Raw genomic sequence first — 6,000 nt, 5'->3', positions numbered from 1 at the left:
GGCCAAGCTTGCAGAAATTTAGGTGATTTTTGGGTCAAAATTGAGTATTAATAAAGGTAAGAAATAATGGTCAAAGTCAAGGTTGAATAGGAAGGTGACACTTGTCACCCTTTTGGTTCAAAACTTATCTTTTTGTCTCTCCAATACAAATATCTTAACACTTTGTAAAATAATATCACTTAATACAAAATTCCAACAAGTTGTCAAAAATATAATGCATTTACCGCACTAGCGGGTCCCACGTTCAAAATACGCTTTTAATTTCTCAAAAATTAACCGATACTAGAAAAATCATTTTAAAACTATCTTTGCTCATAAACTTTATCTGGGGAATTTTTTTAATAAATAAAATGTAGAAAAGGCGGGCGATTAAATAAAATAAACCCTAGAAAATTAGAAAATTTTCGGGTTCTCAAACTCATTTTTTTTTTCGGGGCGTCACACTCAGCCTAGAGATTAAACCCCTTCTAGGTGGGCGACCAATAGATTTCGCGACTATCGATTGTTCTCATTTCATTCTTGGGTCAATCGGCCGGACTTTATACCAGGCTACCATGACCTTGTCAATCGGCTGGGCTCTATACCAGGCTACCATGACTTTATCAATCGGTCAATCGGCTGGGCTTTATACCAGGCTACCCTGACCTTGTCAATCGACTGGGCTCTATACCAGGCTACCATGACTTTATCCATCGGTCAATCGGCTGGGTTTTATACCAGGCTACCATGACCATTATACAGGACTATAGCCCCTACCGTCTATCCCATGACTGTTTTGAGCTTTACTTGTCAAAAATTCATTCCACGCACCACATATATATATCTTTGAGTACATAAAAGGTTCAACTCATTTGGTATATAATAACATTTCAAATAAGTCACATGGTCCTTTTTGTATAGTAAAATATAACTTTCATAAATATCAAGTAAAGCATTTAATCAAACACCTTTCAAGTCAACACAACAAAATAGGATTGAAAACAAGAATTTCATTTTGCACATTTGAAATCTCAGAAGGGTAAGTACCACCTACCTCTGTTTGGCTGCTCGAGTGGAACTACCTTAAATCCTTGTACCGTACCTATCAAATGCATGAGTTCCCTAATTAGTTGTTACTTCCTATAGATGTATAAATATATAACCTCTAAGTAAGTACAAGATTCATATCTAGACCATTGTATGGACCCTAATAGCATTTCCCTCCAATCGGATGATTTCTATTTTTTTTTGGAAAGTTTCTATTTTAGAAAGTTTCTTAATTTGGAAAGTGTTCATTTTGTAAAGTTTCCTAATTTAGAAGAAAATAATTATTCACAATCCTGTTTATTATCCTCACTACTATCTTACTATATTTACTTATAATTTATGACTATCCATTATTATTATTACCATCCCCGTCGTCGCTAATTTATTTTATTATCACTTATATATATGTTAGATAGTTACTATTACCTTTCCCTTTATTTCCACTTTTAGGCGTGTATAGGTGTTATTATTATTTATGTATACATGTACATATATATATATATATATCTATATATATTGACCTATTATAATTATTATTGTCTTAGTTTATTCCACTCGTATTATATTTGTATCTTTGTTTATATCCTTAATTCACTTCCTCCATGCCCATATTGTTATTATCCTTACTATTATTGTTTATTAATTATTATTTACTATTATTATTATTATTATTATTATTATTATTATTATTAATATTAGTGTATCGTCAGCATTATTATTTACTACTACTATTATTATTATTATTATTATTTTAAACGTTTCGTTTAACAATTTAGAATTTATCTCACCTCATCTACATTAACCTCATAAGGCTAAATTAAGATATCCTAGATTTTTCTTTAAATATCTTAGACGTAATTAATTAAATAAAAGTTTTACATGACCAATACTTGAATTCTAACAATTTCTTTAAATTGGGTCCTAAATTTTAATACCCATGATCCCCTATAAAAATGGACTAGTTATATTCAAAATTTATTTATTAAATATTTATTTATTTTATCTTATATTTGGTTAACATCTAAATTATCCATTTTTCCTCTTCGGGTAAGAGCCATGGTTGGCCAGAAGGCCAACCATTTCCTTTTAGACCATGGTCGTCAGAAACCATTTGTTTGACCAAGGTCTGGCAACAACATTCCTTCCATTGGTTGGCCGAAAAGGCCAACCATTTCCTATGTCCATTGTCGCCAGCAAGTGCTGGCGACATCATCTTGCAATTTATTTTTTTATTTTTTTTATGTCTTGGGTTGGCCGAAAGTCCAACCCTTGGAATTCTTCCTGTGGCGTTGCCTCTGCAACGCCTGGCCGAAACAGAGCAGTGGCAGCCGCCGCTGCTCTTCCCTTTCTTTTTTTTTTTTTTAAAAAACAAATTCAAACACCCTATAATATCAGGGTTAAAATCAACCCCCCTATTCCTATTAATCCAGATACGAATCTTATCAAAACATACATATCTACACCTATATAGCAACGATACATGCCCATAAAATTATTAGAACAATTGATACAACTACTAAAACTTAAAAGAGAGGTTCTCTTATGTGAACTCGAGACTTACAGGTTTAGGTGCCTAGTCGTCGGATCGATTGACGGTGTTGCCTGCTTCTCCTTCTCTCCTCTCTGACGGCTCTTGCTCTAGGGAGGTAGACGAAAGAAAAGTAAGGCTAGGGTTATTTTCCTATTTAGGGTTTTAATAAAATCCTAAACCTAGCACTACTTATTAGTAGGTGGCTTGGGTAAGAGTTTTCATTTATTAGACCCCCTTACCCTATTTAACCTAACCTGCAATTATGTTTGCTTTTACCCATAATAAATTACCATTTAATTAAATTGGCAAGATAAAATGAGCCCAAAAATCGTGGGTTTTACATTCTACCCCCCTTACAAAAAGTTTCGTCCTCGAAACTTATGTACTTTGATAAAAAGATAGGGATGTCTATTTCGCATGTCTTCTTCTAACTCCTACATTGCCTCTCGTGGTGTATGGTTCGTCCATTGCACCTTCACGTAGGGTATGGTCCTTCTCCTTCGAACTTGATCCTTATGATCCATGATTCTCAAAGAAACTTTCTCCACTGACAAGTTTTCCCCCACCCCGATGTGTTGGTCCTCCAAAACATGACTTGGGTCAGATACATACTTTCTCAGTTGGGAGACATGAAATATCCTCGACAGAGTAGGTGGAAGGGCGATATGCTAAAAGTCCAACTCTCTATCCAGTATTTCGTAAGATCCTACATACCTCGGATTTGACTTACTACATCTTCCAAATCCCCTCAGTCCCTTGGTGGGGGATACCTTCAAATATACCTTTTCTCCCGATTGAAACTCTAAAGGTTTCCTTTTTTTGAATCTGCCCAACTCTTGTTTCAGTCCTGAGCTACTTTTAATCTTTCCCGAATAATCTTAATTTTCTCCAAAGTTCGTTCCACCAAGTCGGGGCCAGTGATCCGTTTCTCACCTATTCATCCCAATATAAGGAAGATCTACACTTTCGCACATACAACACTTCAAATAGTTTCATACCGTCCCGCTATGATAGCTATTATTGACGGGTTTTCACTTTAAGTGCAAGTTTAATTCCGATTTTACACCCGTTGGACTGCAAGTATACAGGTCGCAATTTTAGTACAAGATGCGTATCGGGTCGATCCCACGAGGAGCAATTTAAACAATTACTAAGCCCTTGTTCTCTCTATTATTTAGACTTACAATTAATTTTTGAGCAGAGAAAGTCTAATGCTGTAATCTACAAATCTGATATACAAATCTAGTTTAACAAATGCTGAATGCAAATAGAGAAATTTCACTTAATGAAGATTCTAGGGATGTAGATTCCACTTATGGCATAAACTACACAAATGAATGGATTTACTTCTTGCTATTATTCTTGCTTAACCAGAGATTTATTTCCAAGATTACCAAGTCTCATTTTCATGATGAAATGGCTTAGAGCAATATAGATTTCCCTATTTTCATGGTGAAATACTACTACTACTCCGTTTTATTTCATGAAATGCTCAATAATCCACCTAAGTGTATCTCTATTTTCATGAACATACAACTCAAGCACTACTCATGTGTTTCAATTGTTATTACCAATTCTCATTGAATAATAACACTATAAACATGCTATTGGTGATCAATCAATAACAAGAAATCACAGCTACACAAGTAGACAAGTTAACTCAAGATATAACAAGTGTAAATCACATTCAATTAGTATTATTTAGCCATAAGTTTCATCTACTCCCTAGATGAAGGAGTTTAGCTACTCATGAATGATTTAACAATCAAATTCACAAGTTTATTACTGCAAAACATCATAAAGTACAAGTATAAGAAAGATAAAAGAAAGCTTAGCCAATTGAAGGTGAAGCTCTCCAATTCCTGCTATGTTCTTGCACAATATGATTACAAGTGAAAACTCTAAATGCTTATCTAAGAACTCTTAACTAGAGAGAAAACTTGTTGCAAGAAGGAAAACTAGCTACGTCTGGTCCTCCTGGCTTCTCCCCTGTATTTCTGCATAAAAGGTGGTAGAAATTCCATTCCTCTCACTTCATAATTTCCTCCACTCAGATTTTGTAAAAAGAAGTCAAAGATATGATGTTTCCTTTTGTCCACACTCATTTGGTCTTCTCTTTTATTGCAGAAGCATGTGCACCGAATTCCCTTGCATCTTATAGCTGGAAAGTGGTATGCACACAAGAGAATTGACTGAGTCAAATTGCAGAATTTCGGCTATAAAACGCGCCTACACAAAACGCGGTATAAACTCGCGTTTTGTCTACTCGCGTTTTCACTCTGGCCTTATTTCAACTGCGATTTTCTCCATGATAAAGGCCAAACTAGCTTTTGTGCAAAACACAAAAGTTGTAGCCCTTTGAGTTAGCTTTCCAATGCTTCAAGAATCATCCAAATCGGAGCATTGTAACCTGAGATATGATCGAAATACTGTCACCTGTTCAAACCTCTGTTTTAACTTCCGACCACAGAATGCAGCTTCTGTATTCCAACGTTTTGCCCATGAAGATGGCAGAAATGGATTTCGATGTATTCATACGAATTGTAGGTCTCTTTCTTAGCTTTAAAATGGTATAAAGATCACCTCAATCCGATAAGTGTAGCTCCAGATATGGTCAAAATACTGAAGAGTGTCAAAACTGACTTGTATTGCATTTCCTCACTTGAACGTTTTTCACTTCATTCTTCTTGTTGCCACTTGAATTTATCACCAAATCTCTATTTTTTACCTCATTTGACATCCTTTGGTGATTGAATCATCATTCCTGCATAAAAATGAAGTTTTTACCATTAAAATCAATAGAAATGCAATATTATCCACTTTTACCAAAAATATATAATTTTACCAAAAACCTCTTTATTTTAATTATAAAACTAAATAATCAACTCAAAATTAACTAATAAAATGCACTTAAAAATACGTAAAATAAACTCTTATCAAATACCCCCACACTTGAATCATTGCTTGTCCTCAAGCAATATAAAATTCCAACCATCAATGATCCAAAAATTGAAAATAAACATATGTAGTATTTCAACTCCATTTCCTTGAATCAAGGTAAATAACCCTTATGTGATCTTTCCATTAAGTTCAAGTACTCATAATATCAAGCAAAGAAGAGCCAAGTATACCATAATTTTACCAATTCAACTCAACTTCTTATTTTTATCTAATTTCGCAAGCAAGCAACTCCTATAGTCAATAAAGATGCTAACTAATCTCATGATCAACTTCTTATTTTTCTTAAAGAGGGATTTAATTAATTAATTAATTAATTTATTTATTTTTTATTTATTTATTTTAAGGGTTAAATATTACTTAAGTTGTGAAAAATGCCTTTTGACGCGAAGATCAACATTTTTAGATGCAGATCCCCGGTTACTCAACATTTCACATACTCAAGTTGCTTTGCATACTCTTAATTCAAGTACCTTTTTACGCGA

The sequence above is a fragment of the Coffea eugenioides genome, chromosome 1, assembly GCF_003713205.1.
Source record: "Coffea eugenioides isolate CCC68of chromosome 1, Ceug_1.0, whole genome shotgun sequence".
NCBI classification, from domain to species: domain Eukaryota; kingdom Viridiplantae; phylum Streptophyta; class Magnoliopsida; order Gentianales; family Rubiaceae; genus Coffea; species Coffea eugenioides.
Note: the sequence above shows the minus strand (reverse complement) of the source record.